This window comes from Etheostoma cragini, chromosome 9 (genome assembly GCF_013103735.1).
Source record: "Etheostoma cragini isolate CJK2018 chromosome 9, CSU_Ecrag_1.0, whole genome shotgun sequence".
Lineage (NCBI taxonomy): Eukaryota > Metazoa > Chordata > Actinopteri > Perciformes > Percidae > Etheostoma > Etheostoma cragini.
In genome coordinates this window covers 18,207,854-18,217,528 of record NC_048415.1, presented here as the reverse complement: position 1 = coordinate 18,217,528, position 9,675 = coordinate 18,207,854, and the positions used below count along the sequence as shown (strand labels likewise).

The following is a 9,675-nucleotide window of genomic DNA, read 5'->3' as shown; positions in this document are numbered from 1 at the left end:
CCCCCCCCCCCCCCCCCCCTTTCTTACCAGCATCTTGTTAAAAGCAGATTTCAATCTAGCCTGTCATGTCCTGCTTGCTTGTGGCTCATGGTTTATAGACTTCCCAGTAACCCTGACTGCCTTGCTCGATAACCAGATGCATATTTTTTGGCTTTGCATACTTGTTGAACCCGTTTTTTTTAACGTGTGGGCACAGAGAGGGTACAAGAAGAGCACGTTACATGAAGACGCCCAAATGCTGGGAAAGTGTTTGGAATGCGGCAGCAGGAAAGGTTGATAAAAATTTTTTTATTCAGTTCAATGTCATAGAAAATATTTGTTACTGTAGCTACTTCTTAGGTAACACTATGAAATTCCAACAAGAGGTTAAACTAGGACACCGTGTGTGTGTGTGTGTGTGTGTGTGTGTGTGTGTGTGTGTGTGTGTGTGTGTGTGTGTGTGTGTGTGTGTGTGTGTGTGTGTGTGTGTGTGTGTGTGTGTGTGTGTGTGTGTGTGTGTGTGTGTGTGTGTGTGTGTGTGTGTGTGTGTGTGTGTGTGTGTGAGCTTGTGTGCATGCATGCATGTATGCATGTGTGTCTGTGTTACCAACAATAGACTCCAGGGGAATTGCAGGGGACTTCAGTGGCTGTGGGCAGGTCCAAGACACCACCCATCAATTTGGCGGTGAGGCTGCATACAGTTTGATATTCCTGTATGTTTGTGTATACACCACTATGGGCTGAAACTAGCAGGTTCAGTTAGACTGAGAAGACAGGTTGCGTGATGTCGCCGTGGCAGTTTTAGGCATTATTTCAGAGTGAAATTAAATTATGTTTTCAAAGTTTTGTTTATATGGTCAAATGATATACTGTGGCCCATATGGTTGAATCAAAACTTGAGTTGTTTTGTACTTTGTACCGAATAAGTTCTGTGCTGCTGTTTTATCTCTATATGTTTGTTTGTATCAGTTAACACATTTTGAATACTTTCATCTGCCTCTTCCTTGGTGACTGCAGCTTCACTTCCCCCTAATGTTTGGTTCCCCTGGTCAGCTGCTTAGTATACCACAGCTTCCAGCCTGGCTAGGCAGATAGACAGACCCCTCTCTGTTGTTTTTTTGTTGTTGTGCTGAAGTCTAGGGGGAGTAAAGGGGCTTCTTCTGTTCTCTTCTGGGACATTTATTATGGAGAGGCCAACACAACCTGATCAAATTAGAGTGGGAGAGGATGAGGCTGAGATGTCTTTCTGGGCTGGAGCAGAGCTGGACTTAAGTCTTCACACTTTTGGAGTTGGATGATGTCTTTTGGTGATGTTAATCGAGGGTTTTTACATTTTCAGTATACAGTTAAAAAAGATAATACTGAATAAGTTGAAGGCAGCATAGATCTATCAGAACCTCCTTTTAATTAAGCAAAAAGGCCAACTGATCAGGAAGGGGATATGTGACCAGTCTGACACTGTCTGCATGTTGATTTATGGCTTATTTCCAATACATGGTACCTGCTTGACTCGCCTCGACTCTTTTTATCTTTTGAGTTTTTCCATTATAAAAAAGTACCTAGTACTAGCTAACAGGTACCTTCTTTTTCCAAGCGAGCTGAGGCGATACCAAAACGTGACGTGAAAACCTGCAGACTACTGATTGGTCGGAGAGAATCGTCAGTAATCCCTGCGTCATCATTGCTAGTGGCATACGGGGGTGTCCTGCTGCCTCCACCTTATTTTGAAATAAAGAAGTGGCAACAGTCACATGGCGAGAATCAAAAACAACACACCTTCGACATTCTGTGTGTGTGTTGCGTTAGGTCACGGCAGTTTCCTGCGGCTTCGCTATGACAACCAGCCATGCTCGCCTCACGCATGAGGCGGTACTAAAACTGCAATTGAAAATGGAGGACGGGACACCGCATTTGAGCAGAGCTGGTACTAGCAGTGGGTAAGCGCCATTAGCGAATTGGTTTGGGATGAAATGGGAGAGAAGATTGGTGGTTTGCATTGAAGGACAGACAAGACACACAAGGGTGGGTGGGTCTGCAATGCTTTGCCTCATCAGCAGTGGAAAGGGGAAGTGGGTGATGTGGTGGTGGGTACTGTGCAATGCAGAGTCTGAGACAGAGATGGAGCAATGATGAGATGAGAGCGACAGATGAGAGGGAGAGAGAGAGGGTCTGACAGTAGGGACAGAGAGAGCAAGCAAGCAGAGAGCTGGTCATCTGATAACAGAGCGGGTTCTGTTACACGCCTGTCATAGACTTACAGGAAGTCCTCTTTCCCTGTTGGTCTGCGCATGCACAAAGTGGCGCATCCAGGGCAAGTTGGGCCTGTGGACTGACCGCTTGAGTTCTGCAGGACAACGCTGTGTTGGGTTGTAGTGCTGTTTCTGAAGCCATGTGTTAGATTTTGTGACACTTCCTGGTTGGCAGCATGGCAGCGTCAGAGCATGTTACTCAAGCTGAAAGGAACTCAAACCGTGGATGTGGTTTTATTACACTGCAGCTTGTGAAAGGCTCCTGTCCCAGCACATGTTGTATTTACTACTATGTTACTTAATATACACCAAAACACAATATTTTTAACGGGCATGAAATTGTACTTTTTAGTTTTAGTTAGTATTGATAGAATACTATTTAATTAACAAGCATAATCAAATGAATGAATTGGTTAATGTCAATACACTGTTGTGTTTCTCTCTAAAGCGTGACCACAAAAATAAACACCCGCACAATGCTATACAAAAGCCTTTCATGAAATGCTTTCTTATTTAAAATGATCACTCTTTGCTAAGAATACTACTTTTGTTGTTTGTATGTCGTCTCTGATGGTAATTTTTTAAGCTGTACATTTTAGTGGAGCGGCATTAAACTGCATTTATTTTGTCTCAGTCATTTACATATGGAGGAGCAAATAATACATTACACTACCAAGACTACAAAGTATAGACTTAGAATTGACCTCAAATACCATCTTTCAGTTATTGTGTCAAAGCCTATTTTAAAATGTAAGTTTTATAAAAGTAATAATTCACAGTTTCACATAGTGGATTGAATTACAATGTGTGTTTTTTATTTGTTAGGCTGTGGCGATACAGTTGGTCTGCCTGATACAAACAAGCAAGAAAACAAAATACAGACAGATTTAGAACAGGGTTCTAAACAGCGTCCTGAACCCGAGTATTTAGCTGCAGTTACAGCTTTTCCTTTTCCGGGTCCTTTGCTATGTGGCAGCACACACATAGATCTTTATAACTTAATAAAACCCCTCGCTAGCTTCCTCACATTAAACTTTGCCCAACTTGTGGGTGGTAACCTTCCCTCTCATTGAAGCGGGTTACACCAGGTAACAGAATGAGATCTCTGAGTTTATCATTGACAGCTGAGCCGGATTCCTTGGCCAACATGCACTCAGGAGTTATGATTGAGCTTGTGAGTTTAACGCCCTGCCTCGCCCACTACCTTTTCACTGGCTTTGTGTCTGTGTTTGGCTGCACTTCCTGGTGAATTTCTAGTAAAAGCTACCAGGCAGAGACCAGCCAATGCAACTTAAGTTTTATCAGTCACTAGCCCTCTTCCTGCTTTGCTCCCAATACGACCAATCAGGTTTCCTTCCACTGCTGGCAGCAGGGAGTTACTGCGCTTACACTTACTCAACCACTCTTCCAAGAAACGGCCACCCCCTCCCCATTCTGATTATCTTGCATTATCTTGGTCCGACCTTGAATCACCTTGACCTGAGTGAAGATTTTCCCGTGCAGCAGAGCGGGCTAGGCAGGTTTGTTGCCATAAAGGCCAGTCAAGATAGTCAATGAATAAGGACGGGGTGGAAAGTGAAATGATCAAAGGATTAGGGAGGCAAAGGGCCTACCAAGTTCTTCAACTTGATGTTAAATGTCCAGATTCCACTTGTTTTCAGTCCGGACTTTGCTGCTGTATTTTTATTGCACTCTAATCTTAATACAAACATGCATTAAGTCTACATCTGAGTAGAGTTGTGAATAACCTGACTGAATTGTTGTCTAGAATTATCTTTGTAAAAGCATTAAGCTAAAAACACTTCACAAGGTGTTATGAAATTAACAACTGCTCTGTATTTCAGTACTAAAAGGTGGCCCATCTTTGCCCTATTAACATGTTTTAAGACGGGTCATATACTACATTTTTCCATGGGCCAGAATGTTTTTGAGCACACACTCCAGGGGCCAGAGTTTTAAGTAAAGAAAATAAACTTTACTTATACCAATAAGCCTATTTTTAAAATTTGATATTTTCACTTTATTACTAAATTAATGCTATATTTATTTACATGTATTAGTGTGAACAGACTCCTAAAAAAGCATGGAAAATCCATAATGATAACTGGATAGGCTACTTAACTAGAAAATAATCTCAGACTAGGAGGCAGTTCACTGAGGAGTGATGCAGTGTTGTGATTGGTGGAAAATGCTTGCAGGAAGAAAGGCCTGTTGTGAGGTAAAACTGAAACACTCTCAACAAGCCTGAAGTGAAAATTTGAAGTGGAAAACCACCGCTTTAATGAAGAATGGTCTATTAAGTACGGTTTTGTCTTGCCGAGTTCCAGTAACGCTAAACCTGTATGTTTCATTGGCAATGAAACTAATGCTGTTGCAAAAGAATCTAACCATTAGGCTTTAAGAATTAAGAATGTAAATATAATGATGACGTCATTTGCGTGCATATTAAATAGCGATGTGGATTTATTGTGGTCTGATAATACATCCATGGATTTACTGCTCCATCGGAAAGGATGGTTTGTTAAGCCAGCAGCTACAAGTTTAACAGAATTAGTCAAAATTTCAACATTTGTGGCAAACTTAGAAACAGTGAGAACACAAACTGACAGCTTTTCATTTTAGCTTGTTTGTAAAATATTGACTATTTGCAGAGTTGCATGATGTGTTTGTAAAACAGCGCAGTGGATGAGAGTGGACTGCATGCAGACAGAGCAGATAGAAATATTGCATCCTACGTGTTTACGTTTTTTTATTTTACTTACAGTACTGAGCCTGTCGTCATCGGCTGTTGATAGTCCTCTCAGCATCGTTCAAAGTTAGGTAGCCTACATGTGCTGCATGTTGTAACAAACATACCTCTCAGCTAGACCTGTACTATTCAGGGAAAGATATTAATCACTTTTTTTTTTTGCTTAGAATTGATATCACAATACTCCGCCACGATTTTTTTGACCATGACAGAAAAAAAACAAATTGGCAGTACCAAACAGATGTCTTTGGCACATACAGCACATTGTGCATCACCACAAGCCTGTAGACATAGAGGCTTCAATGAAGAGTAAGGAAAGCATTGGAGCGCTTTAAAACCCATTTTATACGGTCTATGATTAAAACTCACAGAAGAAATTGGTAGCGTTTTGTGATGCAGTCGGCTCACAAAATTTAACGAGAATCAAAGTCAATAAAAAAGTAATTTCAAAATGAAACCGTGAACAGGCTGAATCAAGATCGCGATTTTGTAATGATTAATCATGCAGCCCTACTCTCAACCCTGCTGTGTGTGGAGCGCAGACATCACTGTGTAGAATCCAGGGCAGCAGGAGAATTTTCCCGTTCTGTTCCGTTATCTCCAACTCTGGCAGTGACTGTGGTGCTTGGAAAGAGTAGCTGCAGGCTCCCAGTAAGCTAACGTTGCCCTATGTCTTTAGCTGCATGCTACCAGCTGGTAAGCTATTTTGTTGTTTTTTTTCTTCAGGCGTGCGCAAGTAGGCGGAGGTGGCGAGAGAACAAATGCTGGGGAATGGTCGAGCCAGCCTTTCATTTCGATCAATTTTGGTTCATGAATAAAAATCGTTACACCCCTAGTATTTGCTTTAAAATTTACTAGAGTCAAACCTATGGAGCTAGAACAGTGACAGTGACCTTTATTTAAAATAAATTTGGCACTGAAACAAGAAATATTGGCACTGAAAAATGTCGACCTAATAATATAAACATCAAAAAGTAATAATCTCATAATCCTACTATAATATTTCACTTTGACATTTGTTTTCATTAGGATGGGTTTTTCAATGTCAATCTACTCTACTCTTTCTTAATGTCTGTCTTTTCACTGACAGTTTTTTTTACGCTGTCAAGATTTTTACAAGTCATTGGTTTCAACTTTGTGTCAAATCATACTGATGAATAAAATACTTAAAATATGTCTGTCTATAAAATAAATGCAGATTATAGGAAAACTAAAAAAGTTCTTCTGCGGTGCCGCTTTGTCCCCGAGCTTCTACAATTCAAATTAAAAGCGTGAATTTATAATAAAATACTTAAAAAATATCTCTCTTACCTTTACTTTTCAAAGTTAAAGCTTGCATCAACTATCATGCTAATGAATAAAATACTTGAAATATTTGGTTTTTTTTTTTTACCTGAATGAATAAAAAATAATGAATTAAAATAATTAAAAAAGATGTCTACAAGATAAATGCAGACCATCATACTGATGAATAAAATACTATATGTCTGTCTATTAAATAAATGCCGATTATAGGCAAACTAAAAAATTCCTTCTTTGGCTGCAACCTGGAGCCTCGTGTCTGATGCCCTCTCGCCAGGCTGATAAGCAATTGTATTTGCAGCAATGTTCCAGTGAAGTGTGAAAACAATATAGAAATAAAAAGAAGTTTTGGAAAGAGTGTAACATGTTTATTTTTCAATTTCATATTGTATTCTTGTTGTGTGTGCAGACCCTTATCCCCCCTCAGGAAATCCTGCAGTTAATTGGCAGAAATGGCTGCGTTGCTGTTGCAGGTTTCTTCAAATGTACATTGACATAAAGAAATCAGCAAACTATATGTATGGCTAAAATTGCTACTTTAACATTTTTTAAAATTTTTCAAGTGATTGCAACAAACGTGGTCATGAACTTACCCGTGACTCCACCTGAAAATAATTTGCGATTTTGTATTTTTGACCCTTCGAACTTACCGTTGGACACACCTCGGCATGAGACGGGACGGCATGACATGGGACGCCCCAGGCCGCAGTCATATCCGCCTCCTACCTGCCCCTAACACTGGCACGGAACCTTAACACCCCACCCCCATAACTCTCCTCCAATCACAAGTATAGCTGCTGACTGACAGGTTTCTAGGCAAATCACACCAACAGCCAGTTGACCAACAATCTGCCTGAACTGTGTTTTCCCAGTTCAGGGAAATGTCAATGAACGCGTTCTGCCTGGTTCCGTGCCAGTGTTAGCGGCAGGTAGAGAGAGAGGAGCTCGTTCTCTTACATGACATCCAAGACGGAGCTAATGAGCAAGTCAAGCCTATTCCACCAGCAATAACACTGGCCATAGGAGTCCTAAAGGGCAGGAGTTACTGCTATTATAAATACTAAATTACAGAAGATAGATTGACATCCCCGGCGGGAGACTTGGCTACAATTAGCCACAAGTTAGCTGACGTGTGCTGGATTAAGAAAACAGTGCTAACTTCTGCTAACAGCACAGATTAGGCCTACATTAAAAGTTAACACCAAGCTAGCCTGCTTCTATGTGAAAAAACCCATAAACAGATAAACAGACATACTTAAGATTTGGAGGTTCCAGATAAACTTGAGGAAGACATTAGCAGATATGCAGATTTAACACATCTATGAGGATTCTTGTGGAGGTGCGGTCACGCCCTCTTTGTTCCTCCCCTCAGGCTCCTCTACCCTACGCCAAAACAGTGACAGAAATTTGAAACTTAAAACCATTGACATTGTAAAAAAATCTTGACAGCGTAAACAAAAAGAACTGTCACTGAAAAGACAGTCATCAAGAAAAAATGTAGATTGACATTGAAAAACTTATCAGGATGCAAACAAATGTCAAAGTGAAATAATTTAATAGGATTGTGAGATTATAACTTTTTGATGTTTGTGTTTTATAGATCAGTGCTACATTTTTCAGCGCCAATATATCTTGTTTCAAGGCCATGTTTAATTTTCAACACCACAGGTTACTGTCACTGTTCTCAAAAATGGAAATGGAAATATATGTCCTGTCTTTACTATATGAGTGTACAATAAAACCTTAAAACAGTTTTTTAAAGTGCCGGGTAAGGTATTTGTCTATCTAAGAAACATCTGAGGTTGCACGGGGTTAACAACTTGTTCCTTTTGTATTTAGGAATGACTGGTATGTGTCAGCCAAAGACAGAGATACTTTGAAAGTAATTACTGCAGTCCTTAGATGATTCATATCAGGCATGGTAACAACACTTTTACCAACTGCAACCACAGCTTGATGTCAGTGTGTTTGTCAGTGAATGACAAGCAAGTTGGGTGTGACTGCCTTGGCATGGATAGTTAGAACGCAGAGCATAGTCATTTCAAGTAACAGCAAAACGAAAACTGCTTTACAGGAGACCGTTGGGGGTTGTTTGTTACCTGCGAGGTAATTTTGATATGTCCTTGCTGTGTGTCGGTAAATAGGAAGGGCTAGAGGGACGTTACGGATGAGATGGAGGTGATGAGGGTGGATGGGACGGGTTAGTCCTGTGTTGAAACAGTTGTTTGACTTGCAAAGCAGACCTATGTGCTCCTGGATTGGGCATGGAGAGAAGGCCCTTCCCTGGAAGTTGAACACCCGGGACACGGATAGCTGCCGCGCCGCTGTGTGCTAGGTTGTCGGCCTTGTCACCCACAAACATGAATTAGTGATAAGGAATGTTTCAAGCTATGAGGAGGCGTCGGGATCAGGTTTGTTGCACTGTTTCCTCTTTCTTGCGGGGTTATTCTGGGACAGGTGGCTCCTGCATGCAGAGCAGTCCCTCCATGCTTCGCTGGCACTGAATTGCATTTGTGTGTGTATGTGTGTGTTTTATCTCCTCTCAGCTCAGCGTCTTTACCCCACAAAGCCGTGACCCGAGGTCAGCTATATGTACAGGATAACGCGCCAAGCAAGCTTGCAGCAAAGCCTGGACTAGTGCAGGTGCTGTGTATCTGTGTTAGAGAAAAGCAGGTTGCCTCGGGTCTGGATGGGCTCACAGAGATCTATTTCCACCTGTGAAGGGCGTGATCGGTAGGCATGCGGTTGCCCTTTTGTCTTGCTCTTTCTTCCATCTTACTCTGCTCTCTCTTCCTCTCTCCCTTCTGTGCCATCTCTCTTTGCCCACGCCTCCCTCCCGTCAGCATATTCAGATGAGGGCTTGGATAATAAAATTTGCTCATGCCATGTCTGACAGTCCGCTTTCATCTGAGCTTTGTGAAACGCAGTGGCAGTGTTTGCATAGGCTTTGTGGTCTATTGCCTATCACAACTTAATTGAGTTAAAGGACCTGTACAGTACGGAGCAAGAAACAGTGGAGCTGTAAAACACTTTACCAATAATCAAACAAAGTAGTACTTTTTAATATGACTCATCTTTTTGTAATGAAAGCAAACATTGAACCATTTAAAGGACATTTGAAGAAATGTCTGCCCTGCCTTCCTCCCTAGAGAGGTCTTTTATTTTTTTGTTATTCTTTTACTCTCACCTGTGGGCAGAGCTGAAACGTCAGATCACAAGGTGTGGGGAGAGATAGGCGTTGCTTTTACAGGGGAGAACATAACCGGTAGGAAAGAGGAGAGGCCGCCAGGTTAGGCAGGTTTGGTAATGGCGTGTAGTGTTCAACCGTACAAGGAGGGCTTATCTAAAGAATTTAAATGTTGGGTCTCCCTGGCAGATGGAGAAGGTGGGGGGGGG

At 41.5% G+C, this 9,675-nt stretch overlaps 1 protein-coding gene across 3 annotated transcripts in view; it reads left to right on the top strand.

Annotated features, from left to right (window-relative positions):
• Positions 1 to 9,675, top strand: part of zbtb7a (zinc finger and BTB domain containing 7a) — a 28,822-nt gene that overhangs the window by 2,184 nt on the left and 16,963 nt on the right. Inside the window, exon 1 of one of the 3 annotated variants that reach the window (XM_034881610.1) lies at positions 8,066 to 9,012. The exons of the other annotated variants lie outside the window; for them this stretch is intronic. The gene's annotated coding sequence lies outside the window, so the exon portion shown is untranslated. Of the gene's footprint in view, positions 1 to 8,065; positions 9,013 to 9,675 lie in introns of those variants that run through there. 3 annotated transcript variants of the gene reach the window in all.